The 17,676-nt window shown below is 46.9% G+C and overlaps 1 long non-coding RNA gene across 1 annotated transcript; it reads left to right on the top strand.

Moving 5' to 3' along the window:
• The first annotated feature begins 503 nt into the window (after positions 1-503).
• LOC115647065 lies at positions 504-7,593 on the top strand. Its single transcript, XR_003999203.1, has 3 exons — positions 504-614; positions 4,825-4,900; positions 5,422-7,593. It is a non-coding gene; the product is annotated as an uncharacterized LOC115647065 (long non-coding RNA).
• Positions 7,594-17,676: the final 10,083 nt, after the last annotated feature.

Consider the following 17,676-nt stretch of genomic DNA (forward strand, 5'->3'; position numbering starts at 1 on the left):
GGGGGCAGAAGAGGCAGATCCCGGGGCTACCCTCCACTAAAGGGGGGGCTCCACCCGCCCCCCCATTGTCAGACCACCTGGGGGGGAAGAGTTCCTGAGTCCCGCCCTTTGCTCCCAGCCCTTCCCCTCACCCTTGCACCCAGCTTCCCCCAAGCGCTGCCGGCTGCCGCCCTCCCGCGCAGCCCCCTGGCTTGCAAACAAGCCGATCGCCCCAGCTGGAGCCCACCGGCCCGGACAGACCCTCCCGCCGGCCCTGGGGTCCCTTCGCAGCGGAGCTCGCTCTGTACCACGCGCGCTGGAGCGCTCCTAGCCTTGTTGCTACGGCGACAGCCCATAAAGGCCTCCGCCACGTTTCGATTGGTCGGGGACTGGTTCGCCCCGCCCATGCCTGGGGAGGGCGGGGCCGCGGCCGGCAGGGTGCCTCGCAGGTTGATGGGCTAGGGGTAGCCGTGGGGGGCCGGCGCGCGTCGCTCTCACGCGCTCTGCTCCGCCTGTCCCGCCCCTCCCTCCCTGTGGTCCTGTCACGCGCGAGGGGCGCCCCCGGGATCTCGAGGACCACAGGATCGTCCGCGCGCTGCCCGAAGCCCCCGCGCGACCCACGCTCGTGGAGCCCGGTAGGTGGCGCGTGCCGGACCCGTAGGCGGGGCGGGCGAGCTGCGCCCCCTGGGCAGCCCCGTCCCAGGCTTGGCTGGAGCCCCTCTGTGTCCGGACGGCTCCAGCAGCACCCCAAGGGAGGACTCAGGGTTCCGTCTCGGACCCACAGCTCGACGTGTTCCCTCCCAGACCTGGCAGGGGAAGAATCCCGCTGCTGAACATCTGTGCCCCGGCCAGGGCCCCTAGTGAGCCAGCCCGCTGTGTATCTCGCTAGCCCGCCTTCGCTTGGCGAGTGCAAGGAGACTCACTGGCTGGTGTGGACGGCCCTTGCAAGCTGTCTCCGGGTTCTCTGCTCCCTGCCCAAGTGGATTTTGCTCAGTCACTTGGGACTGGTGCTCAAATTCCTGGAAGGCCCAGTATGCCAGCATGGCTATTTCTACAACACCTCTAGCCAGCCTGGTGTCCAGCACAAATGATCAATCTGAAGAGCTGCTGCTGCTGCAGGGGGTTGTTGAGGGTGGGGTGCATCATGGGTGTTTACAAGGAGGAGGGATCCCCTTGAACTTCGTTAACGGAATTCTCAGCTCAAATGTAGATGACTTTTTTTGCCTTTGAAAAGGAATGACCCTAACAGTGAAAAAAAAACCAACAGCTGAAATGTTAGCACAGTGAGGGTTAAAGCTCGCTTAAGGTCAGCAAATCCACTGTGTAAAACCAACACCTTGTCTAGTCTGAATATCTGCCCTTGGCGTCTTCCAGTCAAATCTGCTCATTTCACTGACCAAAACAAGAGGTGTCTGCAGAGCTAGTGTATCACTGTGGGAGAGCGATTCTAATATGCCTCATATCTGCCACAGTATGTCCAGCCAAGATCTGATTGCAAAATTCTTCATTTAGGATGTTGAAGGCAGAGGGCAGGTCACAGGGGGAGTATAAATAGAGATCTGTTATTTTACTGTCACTTTTTGGACTATAACTTCACTTTCAGATTTTGGAGGGAAATTATTCATGTAGTCAGCCTATTCCCAACCACCCATGGTATCTTAGCAATAGTAAGATACCTGTTCATTTCCCCTCCCTCTCCCCATTGGTGTCACTTCAGACATCCATTACATTAGCCATGACTGTATGTAATTTCCTCTGACACTTTTGGAAGTTGGTCCTGGCACCTTTGGTCCCCACTCAGATAGTTCAGTAAGTGCCAAGATGAAGAATGCAATGCCATTTGTTGTCCATGGGTAATATGGAAATTTCACTGGCATAATTAGCCTTTGAAGAAGTAGGTTCCACCGGTACAGAATGGATAAACAGGCATCTAGATTGAAGGATCTTCTACCATATTTCAAATCCCAACCTGATCAGTGTTTCCTGACATGGGGGACTGGTTCCTTTTCCACCACTTATCTCTCTGCCACCCTTCATTACAAGACTGGGAGTGAATGATATTCCATTTTTAGATGTAAATTTCCCACCTTCCCACACAAAACTACTGTTGTCTCAATGTGGAGGTTTTTAAAGTTATTTATATAAGATGTCCAGAAATGAAGCTGAGGTAGAGACTACCTGTTTAATTCCAGGATATGAGGAGGAAGTCATATCTCCTGTCACTGAAAGGTTGCCCCCCTCTAGCTGATTAAGGGGTATGTTGAGAGGCTCCGTGAGGAGGATAGTGGACAGGATGAAAGAGGAGCTGGCAATCAAGTGACAGGAAGGGAAAAATGCTCAAGAACTTAACAAGGAGTTGGGAATGCCAGGGTGGTTGCAGAAATGTTGAGTTGTAGGAACATGACCGAAAAAGACAGGCAGGAATGAAATCGACCAATGCATCCCTCAGCATGTAGGATAAACCCACCCGATCCCTCCCCCTCAAGGCTTTAGAAAATGGATACACTTCCAAGATCCCTGTGAATAAGACTGGGTAAAGGAGATTCCTTCCCAGCCTCAGATCTGACAGTTTGTTGTTTATCCCTGTGCATGTGAATGAGAATCACTGGTGGTTTGATATCTAGTCCTGAGGCGACAGAAAATGTGATTGATAGGGTTGAAATGAACATCATGTTCACTCTTACACTTCCTGCTAACTTTCTCTGCACTAGCGGGAGGGGAGGGGGATCTTGGTAGCTGAGGGAAATCAGCTGACAGGTTAGGCAGGGGAAAAACAGTCCCACACATGCACTCTTATGCAAATTTGATTTAGTTGGTTGCTCCAGTATTAAAAATCAACAAGAACGGTATGATATGGTACCAAATTAGCTAAAACTCTTAACATGTCATAAAAAATCAGAGACGGAAGCAATCTGTCAGGTCAACATCCTGTCCATTCCTCCACTGTGGTTTATGCAGAATTGTTCAGTACAGCACATTTTCCAGGACATTGTCCAACTTTTAATAACTGAGTGGTGGGGTTTTCATCACTTTGCCTGGAAAATGGTGCTGTAGTCTTAATACCACAGAGGTCCCTGTTACTAAAAGGTGTATTGATCTCCATCTTAAAATTCCCCTTTGCTCAGATACTTCCTGTTGCTCTTTGTCATATTCCTGGATCATCCTTAATAATTTTTCTCCCTGCTTACTCCCTTAACATTTCATTTTCTCACAGTCTCCTCATCCTTAAGAAGGCATTTGCCTTAGTTAATTTTATGCTATATCATATTTTAATTAGATGTATTCCTGGGTGACTGGCAGTCGGATCATGCTGAGCTAGCAATTTGGGGATATCTCTAAGGGATTTTCAGAAACTCTTTGATGAGATCCCAGTAGCAGTGATACACCATCTGCTTTTAAATATACTGCCCTTCATGTATAAGATCACTGAATACATCTAGAGAGAGATTTAAAAGGAAATTGTGGAACAGCACAAGAGAAGGAGTGATCCACTTATCAGTTAGCAGTCAAACCTTCCCAACATCCTCCCTAACTTCCTGGATTTGGTACACAGAACAAGATAAGTATATTATGTAGTGTCTCTATAATCCAAGTATTATGTTCCTTTGTGGTACAATTATTCTGCAATACAGTATCACAGGGGCATGACATACATCTGCTTTGCCAATAGGACAGATATATGATGTAAGAATATTATTGGCTGGGAAGACAGGAGAATGTGTCTCACCTGGTTTGGAGGTAGGTATGGGACAGAGATAGATGGGCAGTAGTAGCAGCAGAAGTTAGTGTGACAAATCTCCTCCCTTCCTACTCTTGACCAATCCTGGAAAGGCCTGAGGAGTGGGACAGAGATAAGCAGCTAATAGTATAGTAATAAAGCTCCCAAAATAATCAGACTCTCTTTGATGTGATTGTCACAATTTGAAGGTAACTGTACCTGTATTCTCTACTCTGTGGTCCACTCCAGGAGTGCCCAGTAGGTCTTCAGCCATCGCATGTCTCTGGCAGGAATCCTTGTCCCACTCCAATCTGACTGTGGGATTTAAGGCTGCACAGCTTTCTGCCTTACACTGTGATAGCCCCAGCAAGCCAGTCTGCCTGACAGCCGGAACCTGTACCAGGGGCAGCTCTAGGTATTTTGCTGCCCCAAGCACGGCAGGCAGGCTGCCTTTGGCGGCTTGCCTGCAGGAGGTCCCCAGTCCCGTGGATTCAGCAGCACGCCTGCGGGAGGTCTGCCGAAGCCGCGGGACCAGCGGACCCTCCTCAGGCATGCCGCTGAAGGCAACCTGCCTGCTGCCTTCGCAGCGACCGGCAGAGTGCCCCCTGTGGCTTGCTGCCCCAGGCATGTGCTTGGCTTACTGGTGCCTGGAGCTGCCCCTGACCTGTACATTGCTCTCAGTCTCTGAGGGTTATGACTAGTGTGTAGCCAGCAGTAACAAGTTACTTCACAGTTATTTCTAAACAAGCACAATTATTCTTGAAGTAGAAGCAGTACAGAGAAAACAGAAGAAAATAATAAACAGATTTAAACACACACAAAACATACCAAGAGTCACGCATCAGTCTTAAGGGGCCCTAGTTGGCCAACGCGTTTCCAATTCTTGGACAAAAGGTCCTGTCTGTTTGCTGGGTCATAAAGAAGGCCCTGTGTCAGTTCAGGATCATCGTCTTATAACAAAAATCCTTTGTCTGCTAGTGAATGTAGCTGCTCTGGGAGATTTTGGTCTCTATAACCCATTCAGCTCTTGGCCTCTCTGTTGAGACTAACAAGGCAGATAGTTAAAGCCAGTGGTGATGGGTTTTGTGTCTGGGTAAGTTGAGTGCATGTTGTTTTGCCTTTCTTAGGGGTATATTGGTTTGAAAAGGGAACCTCACAAGCAACCCAAGAGTGAAGTCTGATAAGAAAAATCAGCTGCTGGAGGTAAGTCACTTTTTAGGCCCATTTAAGCTACCGGGCATTCTGTGAACATTTCACATCAGTTTAGATGCATTGCAGCCAGCAAATGATCTGAAGTTAGAGACCGAGTCAAATGAAAAGCAGAAGTTAAAAACATGAATATGTTAATGAGAATTTTTTTAAAAATCCAACCTCCCAACCATTGCAGTCTAAATGCCTTTGTTTGTACACACAGGGAGACTAGAGAACATGCAATCTGAGGGTGAAGATGGCGCTTAACCAGGGCAGAGTGGGGCATAATTGGTGCTGAACCTTACAAAATAGAGTGCCAAACTGGGGCAAAGCAGGGTACTAAAGGGCAGAACTAGGCATTAAAATAGGGCAAAGCTATGTTCTAAACTGGATGCAGGAGGGCTGTAAACGAGGATGGAGTAGCCTGGGTCCTTTTAGTGAGGTAATCTCTGCCACATCTCCTTATGTCTGATCAATTTCATGTTGTCATTCACCTTAAACCATCTACATCTGCTTCCCTCCCCCTTCTCCAGCAGCCATGCCCCACTTCTTGGATTGGTTCGTGCCAGTATATCTGATGATCTCCATTCTCATCTTGGTGGGCTTCGGAGCTTGCATATACTACTTTGAGCCGGGCCTACAGGAGGCCCACAAGTGGCGGACGCAAAGACCGATCGTGGAACGAGACCTTCGAAAAACACTGATGATACGGGATAACCTTGCCTTTGGGGTGCCTGAGGTCTAGTATTCTGCGTGTAGGGTGTTTCTAGAGAAACAGCCAAACAGAGCCTTTTCTGGATGGGCCCTGGCTAACAAGGTTTGGTCTGGATGCACGTTTCTCCTCACTCAGGAGAGAATCTTCTACTGCCTAGTGACTGAAGAAGGGTAGTTTTATTCTTTGCTGACATGGGTCTCTGTTAATCACCAGAGTTACCTCTTTTTTTTCCGTCTTCTTCTCCCTTTCTAAGGCAAGGTTTGTGTACCTCTGTTAACTCAAGGCTTTCAGGTCTACTCTAGACAAGATATTCGTCACTCAGCAAAGGATCTCCTGCACCACTCCATGACTTGGATTTTTGGATCCACCAAAGGTAAAGGTCTCTGTTATTCATTATCCAATGGAGGATACCTGCACCTATACATTACCTTCAAAAAAAAAAAACCTTATGGGCACCAGATAATAACAGATAGACTGGATATGGGACATAGATCTTTTTACTGCTAGGTCACTGGTTTAAATCTCACCCAATTTGCTAGGGTCTGAAAGGTGTTATTATTGAATGCCTCTTTGGTGACTTACGTAAAGTGAATTTGATGGGTCTCAGTCCAGTTCTTTGTGTACAACTGTGCACATCACAGAAATCACCAATGCCACTGAATTACCATCTGTTCTGGGAGTCTCATTAGAGAGGCCACGGATTGAATAAGCCATGGAGAGTGAATTCCTTACTCACCACTAGAGGTGATTTTTCAAGCTCTGGAGTGAGAGACACAGGAGGGGCAAATGGAGTAAAGATTGGTTCTTTATTGGTGCCCATTTGTACTTGTTTGGAGGATAGAGGACTTCAGTCTCCAGGGCTGTCAATCTAGTACTTTTATAGAATTGTAGACGATTAGGATTAGAAGAGACCTCAGGAGGTCATCTAGTCCAATCCCCTGCTCAGAGCAGGACCAACTTTCACGAGTACTAAATTCACACACAATTTTCAGCTAAGAAGGTCTGTGTGGATCCTGCCAGGAAATCTCTTGCACCTCTCCTTGACCCAGGGCTCTGGATTTATCGCATAGGCCTCAACAGATTCATTACTAGACATTGGATCTTCTGCACCTGTCCATGATCCAGGAAATCAAGGGTCCTTTATTATAAATAGATTTGCACTCATTCAGTCCTCTGTTCTACAGCATTTTTTGAAATAGATCCCTTAGTGCATCAGTTCTGGTGCTGCACCCTCTTGACTGTCATTCACACTGAAAACTGTGAAATGCTCCTTGGAGAACCCTTCACTGTGAATCTCTGGAAAGGGACGCTGAGCCAGACAGGTGGAGATGGGGCACTACTAATGGCTGTGCTTTCTAGATCCCACCTGTATATCATATAATGTGTATATGTACACTGTTTTTGCACTTTCCTCCACGCTTCCCCAGGGCTGATTTGCTAACAAAGTACTGTAAGAAAATGTGACTCCATGGGAGAGTGGGAATCCAGCACCTTTTTCTTCATTGCGAACAGTGTGCAAATCATAGCAGATAACACTGGCCCAACTCAGAGTCTATGACTTGAGGTATTCCACAGCAGGTACTACTGTGCCACACCTGCTTAGAACTCTAGTAAGACAATGGCTCCTGTTCCATGGTGCATTTTATCTCTGATCCATCATGCCCCTTCCTGTTTCTTACTTACTCTGCCAACCAGCCCCATTGTCCTTATTTCTATACATTATATATTATAAAACTCCACTGTTGACCAGTCATGCCCAGTTATCTACATTCCATACAGTACCACTGTCATATGGCACCACCGTGCCATTGTCAGTGCATTCCATACCAGTGCAGCACAGTCATGGCCACCCTTTGATATACCCTGCTGCGTATTTGGTGATATTATTACACAGTCATTGTTGCCCTATGGGAACCCTTCTGTACATTCTATACCGGGGTAGGCAACCTATGGCATGCATGCCAAAGGCGGCACACAAGCTGATTTTCAGTGGCACTCCCACTGCCTGGATCCTGGCCACTGGTTCAGGGGGCTCTGCATTCTAATTTAATTTTAAATGCAGTCTCTTTAAAAACCTTATTTACTTTACATACAACAATAGTTTAGTTGTATATTAGAGACTTATAGAAAGAGACCTTCTAAAAACATTAAAATGTATTAGTGGCACACGAAACCTTAAATTAGAGTGAATAAATGAAGACTCGGCACACCACTTCTGAAAAGTTGCCAACCCCTGTTCTATACCATTGTAACACAGTCCCTGCTGCCCTACTGTGCATGTCTGTACATTCCATACCATAGGCACACACAAAGTGCTGCTGTTTTGTATATACTTCAATACATTCCATACCATCAGACTGCTCTTGGTGCTGGTTCTGTGCCATGCTCCCTGGTGGCTCCATTGTGCAGCAGGAGCCATTAGACACAGGGGTGCAGACAGGCTCCTCCCCTCATCATGGCTGCTGGATCAGCTCACAGCATATAGTCCCTAGGATGAGGGTTTTGGAGCCAGTGATAATTCTCACTGGAAACTGTTGACAGAGCTTTTTCATCCATTACTGAATGAAGGATGGAGAACATATGATGTCGATTTAAGCGGGTGACTTGTCATTGGGGGTTGCATGGGGAATAACGTTTATGTTAGCAGTGATGGCTGTGGTACAAATGGAAACTGTCCTCAACACCTGGCAATTGTCAGCCTTTATTGGCCATTTCATCTGCCCAGGTCAGATAAGGCATCATCACCCACACTAAGGTCCCAATTGGTGGGACCTTCTTGGGTCTGTCAGTGTGGGACAGCTGAGTCCCTACATTCAGACTGGAACATGGTGATCTTGATGCAGATATCATAACATGGGCCCTGATTCAGCAAGGTACTGAAGCATGTGCCTAAATATACACACGCGAGTTGTCCTACGTGCTTCAGTACCTTGTTGAATCAAGGCTGTGAAGGTGCAGATGTCACAGTGCAGCATCACCGTATCATCCGGTGATGATGTTGTTCCTTAGTATGAATACAGATAAATGGCAGCCCTCAATCACATTGACAATATCTATCGCCCAAAGGTCACTCAAATTAATAAAGCCATAGTCTCTGAGTGTCAACTTAGAGACCTGCTTCTTGAGCCTTGACTGTTGTAACCTGGTGGCTAGGCCACCAATGCAAATGGACCCCAGGTTGGGTAATGGGGTAGCAATAAAAACCTTTTTACTAGAGGTCAGGAGCTCAGAGATGTCAGGGACAGGTTAAAATATCCCCATAAGACTGAGGGTCCATGTTTTTAAAAGACTCAAGATAAGGAAATCTCTCTCCCTCTCTGATGTTCCCAGTTTCTCTCTCTATGAAAGAATCCCTATTACTGTGTGTCTGGCACTCAACCCACAGGTGCAGTCTGCCCTCCAGAAATGGTTGAGCCAGTTCAACCACCCACTTACAGTCAGGGGTCTCACAGTTCCTGCGGAAAGTGTCAGGAAGGACCCAACCATAGAGACTGACATCTTCTCTCCACCACGGGCGATCCCTCCGGCTCTGGATGGATGGGATGGATGTCAGGAAGTGATAGGGAGTTTGTACTGTGCTCCAACAGTCCGTGGGGAGGGGGTGGGCTGTAGAATGGAGGACTTCAGTCTCCAGGAATGTCACCACCATGAACTCCACAATCGCTCTTGTATTTCACCAGCAGAAAATTCACCTTCATAAACTAAGTCAAAAGAAGAAGGGGGGAGGAGGAAAGAAAATGAGCGATTGAGTCTCATGCCAATGCTCTGTGGGGGATGTGGCAGGCAGAATGACTTTCTGGAACAGCCCCCACCTTCAGTGTGTGTGGGAAGCCCTATCCGTTTGCTATTCTGGCTTGCAAAGGAATCCCCACAGACCCCACTCTCGCGGAAACAGAGTTACAAAGTCCTGCTGGAGTAGGGGCTGGACAAATTGGTCTGTTATTTCTCTCCCTGTATCCTCTGGACCTCTTTCCTGTTCTGTGCCATTCTCTATGTGTTGTCTCAAATGTTTTAATCCCACCTCCCCTAGGCCCTGGATTAACTAGATGAAATTGACCAGAAAGAAATTTAATTGTCAGAAATCGAAGAGAAAATATTTTCCAACAGTGGGATCCATTAGGTCTTGGAATAGTATCCCAAGGGAAATGGTGGGAAGCCCTGTCACTTGGGACTTGTTAAAGCTAGACTGGACAAGGCCTTGGAGACTCTAGCGAACAATCCTTCATGGGCAGGGGGATGGCCTACATCTGATTTAGCAAGTATCTGCCGTCTTTAACTTGTATGATACCTCTCTCTGTTCATCTATCTGATCCACCAGTACTATAAACACCCCACCTTTTAACCTAAGAGCTAAAATAGACACAAGCTCCAAAGCTGTTTAATTTTTTTTTGCAGCATGTGTTTTGCACTGTCTGATCCTGATGAAATTATCATTAACCATCAGGTGTTTTCCACTGTTACTTTGTACTTTATTCTCATTAGAGTCGAAAGTCTATATAATAAACGTATGTAATAAAATATCTATAGAGCCTTGAATTTTCTGGTGCTTTATTGTCCTTGGGGTTTCATTCATGGAGCTCGGAGCAGGATCACACAAAGTAGGTATTTTGAATCCCTCATGATCATTCTCTCATGACTTCAGATGTGGGAACTGGTAGAATTCAGTCCTTTATCTTCTATGCCTCTGTCACCATTTGCACATCTCCCAGTGATGCTAATGGTGAAGATATGTGCCTGAGGAGGAGGAGAGAACCCATATAACTGAGCATCCCAGTTAATTAAGCAGGTATGAGGAGTATGGGTGATATAAGAGGCTAAAGTATGGGACAGGGAATTGGGAGATTCCTAGCTCTGACTCCTGTATGGCCTTGGACAAGTCACTTAACATCTCATGTTCATCCTCTGGGCTGATAGGATTAGTTGATGGCTGTGCCATATGTCATTGGAACGGTAATTTTCTTGACTCTGCAATTGCATCTCAGAGTTGACCCGTGGCCTTGATGTCACAATATTTTGTCCATTCTTAATGTACTAGCTCCTAGAACAGGTGTCTCCAGAGGTAATTGACAGGTGGCAGCAATATTTGAATAATATTCCTGAGGGAGAAAGAAAAGGAAGCTGTAATTTCTCCTCTAACATCAGGCACTCACAGCCTGCTCAAGACATCAGGTAAGGATGTTTTTAGTTAATGCAGGCCAATTCTTTATCTCAATGGTTTCAGTAATGGATGGTCTGAGTATATCTTGGAGTAATTAAGCAGAAGGAAAATTGCTGACTGTCAGGAAATATTTCATCCCCGTGAGAGAGAGCCAATTGTGGATGATCCTCTCAAGGGAATGGGGAGTAGTCCCAGTGCTTGGAACATTTATAACTAAACTGGAAAAAGCTCTAGAGAAAAAAACCAGTAGAACTGGGAATAATGCTGCACTGGCCACAAGAGAGGGGTGGACTAGATCAGTGGCTTTCAAACTTTTTTTCTGGCGATCCAGTTGAAAAAAATAGTTGATGCCCGCAACCCAGTGGAGCTGGGAATGAGGGATTCAGGGTATGGGAGGAGGCTTTGGGCTGGTACAGGGGGTTGGGGTGTTGAGTGTGGGAGGGGGTCAGGGCTCTGGGCTGGGGGCAGGCTCGAGTAGAGTTGGGGATGAGGGGTTTGGGGTGCAAGAGGGGGCTCCAGGTTTGGGGGGGCTCAAGGCTAGGGCAGGGAGTTGGGGAGGAGGGCAGGGTTCTGGGCTGGGAGTGCAGGCTCTGGGGTCATTCTAGGGATGAGGGGTTTGGGCTCCAGGTTGGGGCGGAGGACTCAGGGCTGGGGCAGGGGACTGGGGTGTGGGGTTGGGGTGTGGGCTTACCTCAGGCAGCTCCCAGTCAGCGGTGCAGGGTGGGCGCTAAGGCAGGCTTCCTGCCTGTCCTGGCACCGAGGACTGTGCTGTGCCCCAGAAGTGGCCAGCAGCAGGTCCAGCTCCTAGGCAAAGGTGCATAAGCAGCTCCGTGTGGCTCTCACTTGCAGACACTGCCTCCCCAGCTCCCATTGTCTGAGAACTGGCCAATGGGAGTGTGGAGCCGATGCTTGGGGTGGGGGCAGCTCGCAGAGCCCCATGCCCCCACCCCAGCCTAGGAGCTGGACCTGCGACTGGCAGCTTCCAGGTAGGAACTAGCCTGCATGAGCTGGACAGCACCACCGATGGGACTTTTAACAGCCCAGTCAGCAGTGCTGACCAGAGCTGCTGCGACCTAGTGCCTGACATTCTGCGACTCAGTACTGTATCATGATGCACAGTTTGAAAACCACTGGACTAGATAATCTAATAGTTCTGTTTCCATCTCACATTTTTTCTCATAGGACCATAGAAATTAATCAACATAATAAATTATTCACTTAGAAAACCAGTGCATGGTAATATTTTCTCTCTCCCCCTACCTCTGCAGGTGCTGGTTTAGTGTAAATCCAGGCATTCAATAGCTAGCAATCTAGTTATCTCCATTACAGTTGGTAATTGGTTACACTACAAGGAGTCCATTTCTCTCCTTATTTTCCATGTGCTGAGTCCTGGTCCAGGGATCTAAAACTTCTCTTGTGTTGGAGTGTTGGTCATGAAAACAGCCTGCAGGAACTCTGAATCATCATAGTGCTAGATTGTTGGCCTATCTATTCAGAAGGGTCTGTCTGACTGTATACGACTGGGTTGCTATGTAGGGTGACCAGACAGCAAATGTGAAAAATCAGGACAGGGTGGGGGGTAATAGGAGCCTATATTAAAAAAAAGACCCAAAAATTGAGACTGTCCCTATAAAATTGTGACATCTGGTCACCTTATTGCTATGGTATACTTTTGCCTCCTCATTGTCTTTCCTTTTTGGCTGTATTTTTCTAGGTGTCTTGCTTTGTTTTGTCTTCTGGGTTGACGCTATGGAGTACAAAAGATGAAATAAAAAGACTGCATTTAAAAAAGGGCCTGCAGTTGTACCAGTGCAACAAACCACAATTGCCCCAGTGAAGTAAAGCTGGGAGTGGCCAATACTAGGACGAGACACCTCCCAGGAAAACAAAGGTGCTGATGATTCAGCAGGTAGCCCTGAACCAGTGCTGCAGCAGGCTGCCAAGGGTGCTGTGCTGCTGGAAGTGCTGTATTTCCATGGAGACATGGAATCAAGCTCCAGGACACTTGGCACTTTTCATAAGGAAAGCGTTACTAGCTCTGATATTCTAGCCAAATTCCAATGTGGGTAATTACATTCTGCCCACCTACAGTAACCTCCAGGCAGTTTCAGACCGAAAAGTTATTCTTCACTTCCCCTTCTAAAATCCCTATTATGTTGTTTGTTAAACAGCTGTTGGGTTGCACTCCAGCCATGGCTGCACTGGTAGGTGGAGTGCATGATTCCTGTATATATCCTTGATAAAAGACTTCAGGACCCTTCTGCATAAGAGGTGCCACAATAATAACAATTCATAAAATATGGTTGAAAATTGTATTTAGTCATGAAAAGATGTCCTTTTTAAAACCCTCAACTTTTCCACAGTTTTATATATATATATTTGCAGATTTTGGTTGATACCAAAAATTTTGAAACTTTGCCATTTTTTATTTTCATTTCATTTCCCCTCCCCTTCTCTTTCTCCCTTTAGTCCTGTTTGCCACCAAATTCAGCAGAGTGAGTGCTCTCTACATTTTCCATTTTTTCATTTTGCCACTTTGTAATGTTTCAAAAATTCCTCAACTTTGGAAAAGTTACAGAATAGCAAAATGAAACTTAGTAACTTTTCAAAAGTTGGAAAAATTTCAAAAAGTTACAAAGTAGCAAAAGGTAGAGGAAAAAAAGTGTGTGTGGCGGGAGAATACAAACCCTGGACATAATTTATTTCATTGGATTTTTTTGCGGCAGGAGGGGAAAGGGGAAGAAAAGGAAAAAACAAAAAAATCAAAATCTTAAAAATTTAAAACGTTTCAAAAATATTGTACTAAACAAATAAATACGTAAAATACATTTTGTTCAGTTTTGGCCCATGTGAAACAGAAACAACTAAAAATGTTCACAAAATTGGTCCTTTAATATAAATAACAAAAATGATCATAGTGTGCCATCTCAGTAATACATGGAGCATATAGGTTATTGTCTAGATACACAGAAGTGCAGCATGTTTTGATAATTTCATCTGTCTCTGAGAAATCCACACCTCTGTTAGGCCATGTGGATGGACTCAGCCTTGGCCGGGAATGACAGGGTTAGGGAGGCAAGAATGTGCTAGGGTCACAGGGCAGGAATGGCTGTAATGCTAAGATCCCAAGCCCTTCAGGTCCTCCACAAACAGCTCATTGTTCCACCCCCTGCTGCTCTTGTCTCCTGTCAATGCTGGGTGTGGGTAGGGGAGGGGATGATGATGATGAGGGTGATGTTCCTCTTCCTCCCAATGACTGTAAGTAGGTCAGAGGCTGGAGGTGGTCCAGGATGCTCGGCCGAGGCTTTGAAGCTAGACTTGGGCAAGGCACACAGCTCAAACAGAGAAACCAAGCCAAAGGGATCCAGAAAACCAAACAAGGGCAAAGCTGAACAGGAAGAGGCTTATACCCATTGATAGGGAATGTATTTAAAAGCACCCCCTGTACAGGGCTACTAGAGCTCTTGAAACCCAGCCAGCTGCACTCACTGCTATTCCAGTCTCAGGATCCCCTAACACAGCTCAATCAATGCATGCGAATCCAGCAGCTCCTTTTCTTATCAACCCAGTCCCCAGGACTCATAGCTCTGGTGATGCATCTCTTTGTAGGTTTCAGAGTAGCAGCCATGTTAGTCTGTATCCACAAAAAGAACAGGAGTACTTGTGGCACCTTAGAGACTATCAAATTTATTTCAGCATAAGCTTTCATGGGCTACAGCTCACTTCTTTGGATGCATAGAATGGAACACACAGACAGGAGATATTTATACATACAGAGAACATGAAAAGGTGGAAGTATGCATACCAACAGGAAGAGTCTAATCAATTGAGATGAGCTATCGTCAGCAGGAGGAAAAAAAAAACTTTTGAAGTGATAATTGAGATGACCCATAGAAGATGTGAGGAGAACTCAACATAGGGAAATAGATTCAATTAGCGTAAAGACCCAACCATTCCCAGTCTCTGTTTAAAACTAAGTTAATTGTATCTAATTTGCATATTAATTCGAATTCAGCAGTCTCTCTTTGGAGTCTGTTTTTGAAGTTTTTTTGTTGCAAAATTGCCACTTTCAAGTCTGTCACTGAGTGGTTAGAGAGGCTGAAGTGTTCTCCCACTGGCTTTTGAATGTTATGATTCCTGATGTCAGATTTGTGTCCATTTATTCTTTTGCATAGAGACTGTCTGGTTTGGCCAATGTACATGGCAGAGGGGCATTCTTTGTAAACACCCAGTTCTGGCCCTTCTCATGGTGCTGCTTCATCCTGACCTATTACACTCTATGTTAGTCCAGTCCTGGGGACCCCTCATTCACACAGCTCTGCCAGTGCACCTCTGTCCTGACCTACCTCGCCTTATCTTTACCAGTCCCTCTCACAGCTCCTGATTTTGGGGGAATTGGTGGGAGTTTTCAGGAATGCTGACAAACCAGATGGAAGCAAAGGTCTCACTATTCAGTACAGAAGCAGGATGGTAGAGAATGGAGGGGAATCCAGACACTTGCATGTTCCCTTCCAAACATCTTTCTCAAATTCACACACTGTTCTGTTAATCTCCACAACCAGGGTGAAGATTGATAAACCCACAGCCAAAAAGAGCATTGGGAGATCCAGAACCAAGATTAAGAGTCTCATTGTCCTTGCTAGAGCTTGGCTTGGATCAGGGAAGAGAACCATGGCACCTTGGCTTATGAGTGTGTCAGAGTTCATAGATTAAGCAGGGCTGGGGCTGGACAGTGCTAAATTGGTGAGAAAATCCCCAGGGAAAACCCAGGGGCTGCAGGAAATACCAGGAACTCAGCAGGTGACATAGTTCAGTTTAGGTACTATAGTATATTTGCAATGTCCCAGTGTGTTGCTAGGGGATGCTGTGCTGAAGGAAGTGCTGTTTTTCAGATGAGATATAAAACCGAGGCACTGACACACAGCATTATCTTTAAAGATCCTATGGCAAAATTGTTAACCTGGACCTCCCAGATATAGTCTAACTTTGATCAGTGCATTCTGCTGGTCTAAAAAAATCTTCCTTTGGTGTCAGGTGAACATGGTTATCCTCAAATTGTCATGCAGCATTGCTGGCTCAGAATGCCTGCAACATTCCTCCCCAGCATAAGGTAAGAAAGAGCGTTGGGTGGGAGGGATGTAGGATGAAACACAGCTCCCTCATCTCTGCTTGTCTTGGTGGAGCAGCATCCCCAGACTACTCCCTCTCCTTGACTGGAGCTCCCCTTCCTGTTTCAATCTACTCTAACTGCTACTCCCCAGAAGTGGCTGCACTATAGCAGTAAGTAGGTGAACAAAGCCTGTGTATCTAGGCTGCACAGTGCTTTGCAATTCCGCAGATGAAAGATTCTATGTAGAAATGTCAGCCATGAATATTCCCATCATCCCATGTGCCTCAAGGCTTTTTTTATTCCCTTGTCCTTGTTTTTCAGTTCCTAGCCTGGCTTTTTATGAGTGCTCTCATTCAGTCTCTGCCCACTCCCTCTTGCTGTTGGGGCCAGCTGTGTTCCACCCCAAGCTCTCCAAGTCTCTTTCTCTCCCACTTACTTTTAACACAACTGGGAAAACTTCCTACAATGAAGAGAGAGAAGGAGAGAGAGCAGGAAGGATGGATGGCAGGAGGAAGGGCTCTGGTGCATTTTCTGTGGCTGCCTCAGTCAGGACAGAAGCCAGGAGATCTGAACATCTTGTGATCAACGCTCCTGCTAAGCACTGATGTTGTTAAATCTCCAAGCTGGATCCAACACAGTCTATGGGAGATTTGGTCACAGCTGCCCCCTCTCAGAAATGTGGAATATTCCTTTAACCAGCTGAGGGATCTGGGACATCAGCTGCTTGGTCCCAGCTGACAGTCTACCCTCAGCTGCTGCACTCCAAGAGCCAGGTAAGCTCTTAAATTTCCCCTTCATTATCAGACTCTTCTCTGAGAGTCAGATGAAGAGGACAAAGGGCTGGGTAAATCTGAACCTTCTTTGAGCTGATTTTGACTTGACCTAAGAACTGCTGCACCAGATCAGTATCCAAGATGCAGGACATGCAGAGAAAGGCAAGGTAACACTTCATCCCCATAGTACAGTTATGGAGGGTGTGGGGAAAATTCTTCCTGCTCCCAGCTGGGGATTAGAGTGTGCCCAGAAGCATGTGGCTTGAAGCTGCTTGACAGCTCTTATATTTGCTATCTGCCAGGGCAGAGCTGAGGAACACTGGCAGAGGACAGCACATAGGGAAACCTGTAATGTCACTGCTTAGCCAGTCCAAGCCCTTCTGCCAGCACTAAGCCTTGTAGGTGAAGACTGATGCTCCCTTTGAATTTGTTTCTTTAGGAAGAATAAAGGTGGCAAGAGTTTAGGATGGACAAGGACTTCGCTCTGTCCCCTCACAGGGTCCGCAGATGTATTCCAACTCTGGGAGCCTGCTCCAGCCCCAGCCGCATCCCAGGTTTATCAGCCCGGCCAGTGGGAGGCGGGGGGCCGGTGTCTCTCAGCCCCAAGCTGAGAAAGGAAACCCACCCTGACACCTTCAGCCAGGACTCCGCAAGGCAGAGCCCACTTGCAAAGGGGAGAGTGAGTGCCAGGCCTAACTCTAGGCTTGCAGGCCCAAGGGAGCTGAGTAGCACTGGGCTGCCCATCCTGTGCCCTCTTCACCCTTCGTCCAGGTCCCTTCCGTGGACTACGGCCAATGGTTTGGCACCACGGAAGCTAAGCTCCATCTCATTTACCCTCCGCCGGAGCGGCTGTGCACCTCCACCTGACCGACAACTGCTCCCACCAGCCTCTGCAAGGAGAGAGCTCCACTGTCCGCTGGAGAAGGAAGCACCAGGAAAGGAACTGCCCTTGTCGAATCTGCAGCCATTACCTGGAGTACAAGCCTTGCCCCCAAGAGTGCCTCTTGGCTGTATGGAGGAGCAAACAAATAT

Source organism: Gopherus evgoodei, chromosome 1, assembly GCF_007399415.2.
Source record: "Gopherus evgoodei ecotype Sinaloan lineage chromosome 1, rGopEvg1_v1.p, whole genome shotgun sequence".
Classification (NCBI taxonomy): Eukaryota; Metazoa; Chordata; order Testudines; family Testudinidae; genus Gopherus; species Gopherus evgoodei.